Here is a 14,322-nt window from a genome sequence, read left to right as displayed (position 1 = left end):
GTTTTCATGTTCCTTAAGCCCAAATTACACTCATTTGTAACAAGCAGTAAATAATATCTGCTTACAAGGGGGAGTTTAGGATTTGAATTCTGCAAAGATGTGTCTAAGTAAGATGCTATAGTTGAGTCTTAGCAAAGGTTGGAGGGAGACCCTGAGAGATATATCGTGCTTCCTTATAAATGGGAGGAGAAGGGGTATTAATGTTTCACAATTTGACTGTAGCATTACCAAGCCTTCTCATTAGATGCCATCTAGGAACCCTCAAGGCCAAGCAGAATTAATTTGCACCAAGAGAACAATAATAGACAGCTCCTCAATTCAGACCATTGCACAAAAGGGTACAAGGGGACAGGGACCCCTGTGTCTGTGCCATGTGGCTGCCACCCCTCCTACCTTCAGAGTCAGCTGTCTTGGTGGCCACATCTTCCACATTCAGCTGAGTGTAGTATTGACAAGAGAGCAGGAGGGTTCATTCCCTGTCACTACCAGGTGTTTTGTCTCTCAGTGGACTACCAGAGAATGGAAAATGCATGTGATTTGGTTTTGTTGTCTATTTATTTTGCTCCTTTTTTTTTTGTTTGGGAAGAAAAGGATAAGGGACATGCAATAATATTAATTAACAAGATCTCTGCTGAAAGATAAATCATTGCTTTCTACCATGGTTTTCTTTGGCTTTGGTTGGGGTTTTGGAATTGGGGTTTTGTTGTGGTTTTTTTTCTTTTTTTTTTAATTTTCAAAATCTACTTCTGCATAAAGCAGAAGTCTTACATTTGCTTGGTTTTCACAAAAAAATAAACCAAATAAAAAGTCTTTGGAATTATAATATGAACTGGAGCATTTGAGACTTGGGAATCCATGCCTGTAGCTTCTATGTATTGTGCAGCGCATGGGAGAGACAAGAGGTAACTGCTAAAGCATTAGCTCCACATATTTGCCACTTAATAAAATCCCACAAGAGAGAGAAGACATAATGAATTCTACTAGCCTGATATTTCTTGCATAAGCAGTTACTCTATTTGCAAAAAGTGTAATAATTATGGTAGGTAGAAGAGCAAGTAATTTTTTATAATTGACTGCAATGCATATAGCAGCCCTTGTTTGGGCTTATGAAGAAATGCCTCTTAGAGCATAGTTTGCTTAAAAGTTGTTTAGCAGAGAGGTTCTTACTCTTTTTCTAGACTATGTTATTGATTTCTGTCAGAAATATACTGCTGACTTAAATTACTGGTCTTAATTTCGTCATATTCAAATATGAATAGGGAACAAAAAAATATTTGTTTTGCAGGAGTGAGGAAGTGCTCTGAGGGAAAAAATTGCTGGTTTGTAGCTGACCTGAACAAAAAATTCAAGATTTCTTCTTTGCTATTATATAATCTAAGTAGTGATTTTTAAAATGAGGATATTGTTTAGCAATAGCAATATTACTTTGTGATACTTTTTAAATGAGATTTAATGAGATTTTTCTCATTTATATCACTAATATGTCTGTGATTTTGTTCTAAAAGTTTGAACAAGAGGTTATATTTAAAAAAAAAAACAGTGAAACCTCTAAAAGCAACTGAGACTTCACATAAAATCATTAAAGCCCTCCAAAAAAATCAAAGTGCTTTAAAAAATTATGGCATTTTTAGTAATGGTAGGGTGTTGCACTTCCAGACCCTCTACAGCTGTTGGCTGTGACCTCCAGTTGTCGGTGGCAAATGACACCACTGCAGACTGTGACTGCTCTAAGTTTCAGCAGTACCTGTCTCTGTGTTTCTCAACTGCCTCCTTTGTGTCCAGCAATGTTATTGGATATTAACAATCAACAATGCCTAATTATCTTCTCTTGCTTTGAAGTGAGGTTCTTGTTAGCTTTGACTGACACTCTTAATTGTGGCTCTTTTGAGCTCTGCTTTTAAAAATGTTTACACACATCAGACATTTGATTTAAATTACTTATTCTCACTATGTTTAAATACTAATCTGTGTATTTGGATTATGGGGTTTGTTTTCTTTCCTAGAACCTGTGGCATGGCTGTCCCTGACATTGAACTGATCTCTGAAATTAGGTTGGTTGCTGAAGGGTTTATTGATGCGTGTCTGTTAGCTAGGAAGTTTATCACCTTGTAACCACTCTGCTTGGAGCTGCTCCCTGAACAGGTGAGGGTCTCTGGGCTTCTGGGTTAGATACATGTCAACACATACTCCATACCAATGCAGGTGAATATTGTATAATAATAGGAGGGATTTATGTATATAGTCTTATCTTTTATTTTGAAGACACTTTAAATCACATGTCCATCCTTAATAAATTGTCAGATATGAATTTGAAAGAGTGTCCTTTCCTCTGATCTTGGTATATTTGTAATGTATTAATTGTGCATTAAAAAATTGTATATCTCCACTTCATACCTGGGATGACTGACTACACTGTGCTGCTGTGTATTAGAAAGACAACTTTATCATTTGGAGAAGAGAATAGCAGAGTAGGAATTATTCTGAAAAACAGATAGCATGTTCTAGTTGGACGAACATTTCTTTAAGCTTTTCCCAGTAAATACAGTGGAGGACTGTTTGAAAAATGGGAGGGGGGTAGCATTTCTAAATAATTTCATTATTATAATAGAAAGAATTCATATTCGGAAATATTATCTTAAAACCTAAAATCTAGAAATTATATAATTTCTCCCTGGTATGTATGCTGTTTTAGTCATTTTGAACTGTATAATTTTTCCCAAGGCATTCTTAATATTCAGTTTTGTCAGTGTAATAAGATCCTTAAACATTAAGCTATAAATGCAAATAGCGGGCAAGGCCATGATGAAATCAAAAGCAACTTTATTTCATGCCTGCATAATTTGAAATTATCTGTAAATATCCTGAAGATTTCCTGACACATTCTTGCCATTTTCTAGAGATAATGAAATTAAGACATGCATATCTTAAGATAATTAATATTGTTTACTTCAGCAGAACAAGGATGCCTCAAGTCTAATGATTACTTTGTCTTGGAGGCCCTTTCTGAATTGGGAAAAGTAATTTATACCACTCTTTGCCAGTTCAGTATTAATCATAGTATTAATAATAGTATTAACATTAATGTTTGAAGCAAAAGCTAGAATGTTCTTGTTTATTTACTTTTAAGTCTTATTTGTTTTACTTTTAATTGAAATGGGAGAAATCAAATCCCTTTGACAAAAATTCTGGGCTGCCAAAAAAAATATACAGCAGTTCAGAGAGTTCTGAGAATATTGGCCCAGTGTGGGGACTTCTAGAATTTAAAATATACCTTTGGGGCACTAAGATCCTAGCATATGAAAATTGCTGCAGAACAGGGTTATCAGGGCTTTTAGTGCATATGCAGTGAAGGAAGGGACTTCTGGTCCTGTCATGCCATGGCAAATAGCCTGGATGTCTTAAAGTCTTTGTATACTGGACAATCCACACACCAGGCTGCTGTTAAGATGCACAGCCTGCACTTCAATAACCCACAAGACAGCAAACCAACAACAACAAAAAAAATTAGCTTGATCTAACCAAAAGCTTATTAAGCAGAGTATATTCATAAATTTCCTAGTTTCATTATCAGCTCTATTCTTTGCCTAGGTGTACCATTTCTAAAATGTGGAGACTTATTTTCAATGCAGATAATTGGCATATTTATTACCTTAGGAAAAAAAAATCTTACTGATTGTGAACTATCCTGAATTTGAAAATTACTTTTTATTTTTTATCATTTGTGACACATTTAGTGCATTTGATTCACACTGTCATAGAAGAGGATAGAGACATCTGTCAACTTTAAAAATGGTATATTTTTAAGTTGTGAATTTGTTTCTGGTTTTGGTTTTGGTTTGAGTTTTTGGATTGGTTTGATTTTTTGTTTATTTTTTTCCTTTTTTTTTTAACTGTATTTATGTGTGATAACACTAACTAGGCTGTATTTATATTTAATTCCTAGGTGTGGTTTGCAGCATATGTTCTCAAACCTTACCCAACTGGTAGCCAGTTTGGGTGCTGACAGCAGGATGGTTGTTTGCAACCCCAGACAGATTTTTCAGATTGAGGGAAGGGTAGTGTGCACACACTAAGGAAACTGTGGACCAACATGAATATTGTGATGCATGCTGACATAAGGAGATACTAGCCACAGCAGCACAGAGGTCAGAGGAGCTGATTGTCCACATACTTAGCCTGCTGCTCTTATAGTAGCTGGTCCCACTGCTGGCTATACCAAAATTAGCCATCTGGGATCTGGGATCTCTGCATGAGCTGTAAGAACTCCTTTAGGTGTTGCTGTAGTCTTAAATTTAGAGACCTGTAACTTCGTGGTAATCCTCTTCAAAATTGGATATTAGAGTACTCCAGTCAGTCAAGGTGCTGTTCAAATTGTTTGAAAGTCCTTCTCTTTCTATTTCTATGTTACCTTGGAATGAGAGGGAGAGAGGTAAGTATTACATAGCCCTGAAAAAATTGAGAAGGAGGGACTGCAATGTATATGTATCATGGAAAAAGTTGTACCTTCTGCACTGGGTGTCTGCCTTCCCACTGGTAGGGCTTAGAAGAGGATACAGGCTTGTTCTCTACCCTTTACTTACCAAATGTTTTTACACTTTCTCTCTAGACTGAGTATCTATCTGTTTATCTTTAACTTTGGTGGTGGAGCTGGTGCAAATGTGTCCAATCTTACCTTTCAGAAACAAAAAAGCATTGCTAACATCAGGTCAAATTAGTAGAAGTTTGGAAGCCATTTTTTGCTTTCCTTATTTCATCATGAAAATTGCAATGAATACAGTAATACTTGATGATGCAAATATTTCCATTTAAGAATAAGGAACAAAGTGGTGGAATACTGAAGATTAAATAGATATACATTTCACCTTATTTTTTGTCTTTTTTTGTTTAGTAGAACTCTGACACTGGCCTAAAGCCTACAAGGCTACAAGTGATTAAAAATGTGTAATTTTCCTCCATGTGTAAATCGACTGTTTTCTTCATAAAAACCACTTAGTTTTATTTCCTGTGCTAACATGACTAGTTAAAATATTTTCACAGCACTGTTATGACTGGTGACTTCAGGCTATCAAGTCAGTTTTGGTAATTGCTGGGCCCTTGAAACAAGGAGACAAGAAATAGTCCTGAGGATCAGCTAAAATCTTTACTTAAAAGCGTCTAAGAGTAGGGGCTATTTCTGATGTTTTACCTTTGAATAAAACCAGAATCCTAAAAAGAGAATGATTTAATGCTCCTGCGATATGTTATTTACTGTCCTTTTCCAGGTGCTTATGGGAATCTAAAGAGACTTTAATTTCCATAAAATAGTAACAGATGATATCCCAATTTTCACAGGCCTAATCAGTGACCTGTTTCCAGCTCTGGATGTTACTCGGAAGAGGAACCTACAGTTTGAACAGATGGGTAAACAATCTACCCTGAAGCTTCATTTGAAGCCTGAAGAGAGCTTTATTCTCAAAGTAAAAGAATTCATTGCCTTTAATTACTCCCCTTAAGAGTTTCAATCAAAATAATTGCAAATGGGTTTGCAATTGCAAATGAAGGTTATTTTTGAATATATTACAGTATTGATAAGGTGTCCCTCGATGACTTGGTATTTCAAAGGCATTTTATCATGGTAGTAATGCTCCTCAGTATGATAAATATGCCTGTAAGAAAATATATCCTGTTCAAAAAAGCTGTGTATAGTTACAATCTAGAGTGACAAACATGTTTGTCTGTGCTCAGTACCAAGCCTTTGTACTTGGTAGAAAATTCATTGTTGGTTAATTATTTATAGTGAGGTAAGAAGAGTGAGGGAGCAAAAAACATAAATAAGAGGGTGTGGATTTGGAATGTACATGGCTGCATGTGACTTTTGCGTGCTCAGATATTTATGTATAATGTAATGCACATTGTGCTGCACACATTACTGGACTACTAAGAGCATATATTCCCATCTTTCTTCAGGGAACATCCACATCTACTGTATGTGATAGCACACTATTTACCTTTATTAGGGTATGTTGGAAACAGAAATAACCAGACTGGTTAAATGTGGCTGATCTCAGGATTTATACAGGATTTTATGCTCTTGTCTATCTTTTTCCATTATCCTGACAGAAGGGTGAAAGACAAAAACCTATACTTTGGGGTACTGTGAACTTTATGGTCAGCCTTCTGTAGAATATTTTGTTTTCCACTAGCTGGGTGAAACAGAAGCTAAGTGCTGAGGAACATGATCTTGTTCCTGTTAGACTTTGGAAAATCAGTGTAAATGTTCTTCACTAAGGCAGAAATCCACAAGCACCCAACCTATTTCCATTCTGTGGCTCATAGAACTATTTCTTTGGAAGAAATGGATTAATTTAGTAGACTGACCTTGTATTTTGCTGAATTATAGCTGTACAACTCTTCTGAGTGTGGAATTCACTCTGCTAAAGCAATGGCAAAATTGTAATATTGTGAATAACTGTTCTGTATGTCTGGGTGGGCACAGTCTTACTGGACTGTCTGGCAGAATAGGATTTGTTGTCACTTGTTGCGGTAACTGTTTTCATTACCTTGCACCAATTCTCTTACCGTTTTCTGAGAGACAGTTTTGCTTGATGCAATATCAGCCCAGCTGAGGCAAATCTGCCAAGATGGTGCAAGTTCATTTTTTCCTATTAAAGGGAATAGAAATGTAGAGGGGGAGATGATTTTTGTGAATAATTGTGTCTCTGTGATAAGAAGTACAACAAGAGAGGAAAGGCACTCACTGTGTGTCTCTTCTGGGTGGTAGGCTGTTCAACTGGAGGAGCTGCTGGCAGTGCATCACTCTGTGTTTGACGTTGGAAATGCAGGAATTGGAAAGAGTAAGGTACCTGCCTCCCTATGCAGCGTGTTTTCTATCTCACATTGTAAAGGAATTGCTGTGGTTCTCGCAGAAACGTTCTCCATGTTGCCTTTGCCTTAGGCTGCAGCGTAATAACGTGCTGTTCAGGCCACTCAGTCAGTCACATGATGTGCAATAGAAAGCTCAAATGTTACAAGCAAATTCTGCATTTTACATGTTGTTCACATGTCCCAAAGGACAGTCAATCATGGCACAAAGTAATGAGTATTCAATTGGACAGATAGGCTAAGTAATACTTTGTTCTGGAAGAAGAAGCAGGATGTTTTAATTAGGTTTCTAGACAGACATCAACGAGTTTATTGCCAAAACACTAGACAAATAATTCTAATACATAATGCTTGCCTATTTCTGCTACTAACTGTTGGCAGCTGCATAGATTTTCTTCTCCATTTAACACTCTCTATTAGAATTGACTACAGAGTACAGCCATTTCAGAATGGGAATATCCTTTCTTATCCTTAGGCTTGATGGAAATTTGGGACTAAATTAGCACAGAGGCAAGAGTAAATCAAGGTGAATTTTCTCTGAGTGCAGGGATTTGCAGTCCGGAATCCGGTTCAGGAAAAAAGAAAAAAATTCCTATTGTAGCAAAATGGTGTCACTAACATGCACCTTGTTCCTCTTCTTCACGTGCTGAAAGTTCTGCTCCACATGTATATGAACATGAAAGAAATACCTGTTTGGAATGATCTTAACTCAAAAGTCCTGACAACTGATGAACTGTTTGGCTTTTTACAACATGAAACCTGATAAGGGAAAGATGGCAAGTAGCACATGTGTTCTTGCTCGGACTTATTCCTGGAGGCATCATTCTCCATCCAAAATGGACAATGCCATAATTCAGAGAAGGTGTTAGAGAGAGAATTCTTGCATTTTTCTGAGCTTTGATGCAATGAAATGTGGGTGCAAAGCACAGGTGGTTCTGGAAAGACTGGAAGGCAGAGCAGGATGCTAGTGGAGAGAAAGGTATTAGCCTGAACAATGTTGATTCTACTGTCTTAAAGAGTGAGTTATTTTCTCCACAGACCCAAGAAACCTCCCATATCTCACCCACCTCATTAAGACTAATGACAGACTCTTCTGGAATTAAGAAATAGGTCATTATTGCATAAAATGCAGTCATTTTGTTATATTAAGTGTTCACTGATTTTTTTTTTTGTTTCATTGAATAACCATCTAATAAACAAGCAAAGGAAAAAGCATGGTTTTGACTCTACAAAAGCTTCATGTTTCAGTGATGCATCAAGTCTTCTGAAGTTTTAATTGCAGTGTCGTGTTGTTACTTAAGCACTGAAGTGATAAAATTCTATTGAAATAGAATCTGTCATCCCTTCTGAGAGAGTGAGCCAATATTACCCATGAGGGGCCAAAAAGGTCAGTTTTAAATAGAGATATAGATCCTATGTGGACTGAGTCACTCAACACTGTTATGGATGTTAATAAAGTGAGCAACGGAGAAACAATTACAGTGGCTTCCCCTCTACATGTTTTCCCATTTTCTTCTTCTTTTATTTTTCTGGAGATAGTATGCAATTCTTTTCTTCCATATTTTAGCACCTAATTAACGATATGTCTTGCCTATTTGGTACAACGAAAAGACTTAAAGTAGCCTATATATATTCACTTTAAGGGTGATTGTGCCTCCTAGAGTATGAGTTGGTGTAATTCAAAATGTCAGTTGTAAGATTATTGAAACTGTTATTTGGAAAACCTCTCAGTAAAATATATTTAAGATTCCATAACTGAAGTCCTTGCACCACTATACTACAGAAGGCTAGTGTTAGGAAATATAAATAAATCAATTGAAGAACAATAGCATCTAGACTCTTTATTCGCTTCTTATTAATTATACAGCTAAACCAGTTTTGTGGGCTGTCTGAAATGCTGTAACATAATGAAATCTGAATCTAAAATCTGACCGTAACCTTAGGAAAGTGATTGGAGTTTAGTCCATTCTCTTAAGCTTTCCTGTCTAGGAAATTAACTCTAGTGACATGGTCTCTGGTTACTCAGTTACTCAGCAGGGTGTCTGTTAGGGCGAGCCATATAACCTAACTTTAGCCAAGGAACAGAGTGTGGCTTTTTCAAGAGAAATTTTGGACCCTAAGTTTAGGGTCCTGCTCTGAATCATTTTCTGGTTATTCCCGTTGACACTGAGAGAGATTTTGCCTCTTCTGCTTTTAGCTGATTTATACTGAGAAATGTAGATATAAACAAGGCGTTAAAGTACATACCCCTTAGTGAGATTTTTTTGTTGTGATGCTACAAAAGTTTGAAGAGGAAAGTTCTAAAACTCTGAAAATTACTTGTCAGTGTTTTGCTTACTTGGTTTCTTGAGAAATATCTAGTCAAACTTGCTTGTTAAAGACTAAAAAAGTACAGATGTCTTTACTTCTATTTAAAGTAGATGAGGCCCATGTGAAGAAACAAATTGATGTACGCATCATCCATAGGTAAAGGAGCACCTTGCATAAGCTGATGAATCAGAAGCAACATGTTCTAGGAGAATGGGAAGATCTTTTTGGTCATATTAATATCTACTTTCCTACCAGTCTTCAGAGACTTGCTGTTCTGTGGCCATACTCAGGAAGGTCTTGTCTGAAGCAAGTCATCCCTGTGATCTCGCATGTGTACATACATGTACATTTAAACTAAATTTAGAAGTTTTAGGAAATAAAATATTTAGGCTGGATGTCTGGAGAGTTAGCCTTTATGAACAGCCAAACACCAGCTCAGACACTTGCTCTCTCTCCCTCCTCAGCAGGGCAGGGACGAAATAGGGTGAAAAAGCTTGTGGATCGGGATGAAGACAGTGAAATTGCTAAGCAGTAGCTCTCATGGGCAAAACAGACTTGATTTGGGGAAAATTAATTTCTTTTATTGCCAATTAAAATGCATTCAGGTAGGTGAGAGAAAAGGCAAACATTAAAACAAAACCTATTCCCCTAGTCTCAGCCTCACTACTTTACTGCTGACTCTTTTGCTCCCCCTACTCTAAGCGGCGCAGGTGGATGCGGGATTATGGTCCGTGCACTGGGATTTCTGTTTGCCACTCCTTACTTCTCACACTTTAATTTGTCCTTGTGCTGGCATGGGCTCTCTGTGGGCTACAGTCCTTCAGGACATACTCACCTGCTGCAGCATGGGGTCCTCAAGGGGCTGCAGTGTGGGTGATCATTCCAGCAGCATGGACCTCCTTCTCCTCTTCCTCCTCCACATCTGACTTTGGTGTTCTGCTGTTTCTCAGTCATTCTGCCTTCTTGAATATATTTTCTCTCAGGTAACCAGCAGTGTCCTGCAGGGGTTGTGTTTGAGCTGGGTGGAACTAGCCATGTCCAGCACAGGGACCCATTGTCTCCTGGCAGAGGCCACCCTGCAGCCACCCACCTCCAACACCTTGGCACCTGAACTCAATCCAGGATGTCATCACAAAGTGACCTGTCTTTAGCCCCTTAAAAAAACAGGAACACTACGATATTGCTTTGATATTCTTGGTTATTTAATCACAGTCTACATGTATACTCATTTACAAATAAGATTTTTTTCATAAGTCTGTTTTTCATATGTGCTTCACATGAACGACTAGGCATGGAAAATGTAGTGTAACAATAAATGCTTTCAAACCACCAAGCTGAATTTAGCTGCTGGTAGCTTAAGGAGATGAAAGCAGTGACGTTTCTGTCCCAGGGCACAGTGTTTGATTATTACCTTGGTCCAGAGATGAGGAAGTTCCTGCCCTGGGTGCATAAGGTACTGAGTCCCGATGTGTATCCAGATGCACCCCTGCAGGTACTGTGCAATGAACATTGCTAGATGCAGAAATGTTTGAGAGTCTTGTCACCCTTTCTAACATCAACTTAGATGTCCTGAAAGTAGTGCTCACTATGTGTGTTTGGATAAATCCCTGTTATTTGGGCCACATGCCTTTAGCTGAATGATGAGAATTAACAGTAAAGTGATGCTTTTATTGGTTTTTTTTAAGCACTCCTGAAGACATATCATGTTGAACTTCTTACTGGTTTATACTTTTTTCCCACAGTCAGAAAAATTCAGGCTCCAAGTCCATTTAACCATTGAAAATAATGCCCACAGCAACTGTACACCATATATTGAAATCTTAATATTTTTCTATTTCAACTTAATGCACAGGTAATTTTTTACCAGCTAAATTAGCTTCACACTAAGAAATGTTGAGATCTGGGGCAAGCAAATCACTTTATCACCTTTCCACTATGCTCTTGAACAACTTACAAAGTTGGAGTTATATTTGTGGAATACACATTGTAGGAGTTATGATAGTATGAAATATACTTGTCAGTGGAGATATAGGAAGCATGAGCTATTAGTTGTAATTGCTTCAATTTGGAGGTTTGGTTATTTTTGCTCTTTTGCAGTCTGTTCTGCATAGGATATGCAGAACAAGTGTTCTGTGTTCTGTGTGTTCTCAAGTGTTTCACGGTGTTTTGATTGCATTAACCTGTAGGTCTTTTTAATGCTTGGATGAGTAGGAATTTTCCTGGTAGGGATTAGAAGTCTATGGACATAGAAACATGGAGCTGATGATCAGAAGACATTATCCATTATCGACTCCTCTGTAACAAGTTCTCTTTGAGGGTTAATATTTGGTAGGAAAATACAGAGCTTGGAAAATAAAGATTTATCAGCCAATGAAGCTTTTAGGCACTCACAGTAGGTAAAGCTATTTATTGCCAACTATTTGCCCAAACAATTCTATGTATGGTGAAAGCCAGGGCAAACATTAAATGAAAATAATTGAGAAATTAAACCAACTACTTCTTGCACCAGCCTTTGCTTCTCTACCAGTTACAGGGAGACTGGTGTTCTGTAAAGGCTGAGATGGAACCAATGCATTTCAGCTACAACCGGATTTCAAAAGTTTCCTCATAGAAGAAATTGGATAAAAAATTTTAAGTAGAAATACTATGTAAAATCCAGTAAAACAATTTTTTGTAGTAAATGTGATTGAGAATTTGAGAATGGTGTATTCTGTTTCATCACGTTTTAGAATTCAGTCCTAGCCAGAGAGAGAGACAGAAATTACTATTTGCTTTTAAAACGAAACTGTGATGTGTAAGTGTTTGATGGGGTTTTTTTTCCTTTTCAATTTTAGGCAATCTTGTTCACACATCTGAGACTGCACATCTCCAATACTGTATTGATTTACTCATAACAAAAGGCAAACCAGTCTTGCTTGTTGGAAGTGCTGGAGTAGGAAAAACAGAGTTTGTAGGCAATAGAGTTGGTGCTCTCTCTGAAGACCAACATCCCTTTCAGCTACCACCACGACATCAGAAGTGCTCCAGAGTAAGTTCCATACAGATGCCAGAAACTTATCTTCCCTCAACAACAAAGATAAAAAACATTCCACAGTTATTATGGTCTCATCACAGCCGCTGGCTACTGCTGTTGTCTGGGCATTGGCAAGTTCATTGCTTTGAAAACTTTGAAATATGTGGCAGGAAAGAGGGAAGAAGGAGGATGAAACTGTTTGGAGCAAACTGGAAATGACACTGTGCTCCCACAAGTTGCTTGCTCATTGTGGACCAGAGAAAATTTGGCTTTGCCTATGTTCACAAGAAGCCTTGAGCCAATGTTCACAAGAAGCCTTGAGCCAGCTTTGTTTAGCCTGGGTGCCTCTGCATGGTGCCTGTAGATGTACCAAAAAGGACAGTCAGGAGCTGGGCTTGCTTTGCTAGGCACCATACAACACCCAAGGAGAGTCAATCCCTGACTAGTGACCTTTGGAGTCTCCATAGGTGAGATGGATGCAGATCAAAGTAAATGTTAATAGAATGCACCAGTGGAGGAAGCTGTATGTTGGTAGATTTTGGAACAGGAGGAGTCAGACAGTCAAAGCAAAATAGGCTTATGAAAGCTCTGTGTCTCTTTTGCCCTTCCTGAACAGAATAATCAAGGGAGAGCCCAGCTGTCAATGGATATGCACTCTTTGCCTTCCTTTTTATTTTTAACCCTTCCAGTAACTTGAACTGATACAACTATACAGAAAAAATTATGTACCCTCTTCACTGTACAGCTTTTCATAGCATTAAAAGCACTAGAGGAATAAGTTAACACACTGGTTTGTCCTCTCATATGTCTGGGAGAATATTCTGAAAACAATTTTTCACTTTTATAAACTTCCCAAAATTTTAGAAGTCTTCAGATAAAATCTTTAGAAACATTTGTGTTTGCTTGATGTGTAATTTAACTGATTTTTCAATCAATTGTCTAATTTTTAGCCAACCTATATTGCTGCTAATAGATCAAATTTTCACCAGGCTTAAAAAATACGTATAAATCCAAAAATTTTAATTGAATAAGTTTTTACCCTGTTTTTTCTTTCAAGTCTTGTGTTAATTTCTTCTGCATTCAGATCAGATAAGCAAAGACCATTTTCAGTCTACCCTGTACCTTAGTTTATTCTTTGAAGTGTTTCCAAATTCACATTAACATAGAAACCTGCATTAATAAAACCTAATCACCCTTTTGCCCCTCAAAATGAAGAAGAGATTAGGAGAAAAGAAATCTGCTGCGTGTCAGAGTGAGATCATGAGCTGTTGTAAACTGTCATAGCTCCTTTAATGGGGAATCAGCCTTAAAAGGCTTTCAGAAATTCCTCTGATCAGAGAGGCTTTTTTCAGCTAATGATGCCATTTCAGTAGCAACCATGACCATGGCACTAGAGTACAAAAGCATACTTTCCATTGCAAACAGAAGCTGATAAAAGGAGCTCCTGGGCTACAAATGTTGTGTATTCTTCTTGCAGGAAACTTCTTAAATAAACCAAAGATGTGAAGTCAGCATCACAGGGGCTTACTCTGCAAGTGTATCACACCCATCAACTGTCTTGTGACATAAACCAGTTTATGAACCTTTAAGGATTTGCTTTGAAATGTTAGTAGTATCCCTTCATATTTTAAGTCAGTGTTGTAAAACTTCCACCTGTTCCTTCTAAGAAAATTCAAGACACGAACAAAGAAGTGGACTCATCTGGTTGTCTGCAGCTCTTCCTTCTGTCTGCTGCTCTTCAACCAAGCCCCTCTTGTTAAATGCTCTGCTAGCAAATCCCTCCACTAATCACAGTGGGTGAAGAACTGCATGACAATCCAGAAACAAGTATATTGTGTTCACTTTCCGTTGTGTTTACCACATTTTTTTCTGTGAGCTGTGAGGGAACAATTTTGTACTCTCATGTATAGCTCAAAATGACTGCCTCTTATGTTATTTTTATGTTTGTGTGTACAAATGCTCCTTCCTGTAAAATGCATTCAAGTGATACACCGAAATGCCTTCATATGTCTTAGGCTATCACTCCAAGCAATTCTTTGGAACAGTCAAATTGGGAATTTTTTTAGTAGAAAGAGTCATTCACAGCAAATTACACAAATGAGCACTTTAAAGTAAGTCTCAGTTCATAAATAAGAGAT

At 37.6% G+C, this 14,322-nt stretch overlaps 1 protein-coding gene across 1 annotated transcript in view; it reads left to right on the top strand.

Annotated features, from left to right (window-relative positions):
- The window catches only part of DNAH11 (dynein axonemal heavy chain 11), a 102,773-nt gene that overhangs the window by 10,461 nt on the left and 77,990 nt on the right, over nt 1-14,322 (top strand). Inside the window, exon 6 of the mRNA XM_064675385.1 lies at nt 2,004-2,142. The gene's annotated coding sequence lies outside the window, so the exon portion shown is untranslated. The remainder of the gene's footprint in view (nt 1-2,003; nt 2,143-14,322) is intronic.

This window comes from Pseudopipra pipra, chromosome 1 (assembly GCF_036250125.1).
Source record: "Pseudopipra pipra isolate bDixPip1 chromosome 1, bDixPip1.hap1, whole genome shotgun sequence".
Classification (NCBI taxonomy): Eukaryota; Metazoa; Chordata; class Aves; order Passeriformes; family Pipridae; genus Pseudopipra; species Pseudopipra pipra.
Note: the sequence above shows the minus strand (reverse complement) of the source record. Positions and strands in the feature narration are given on the sequence as shown.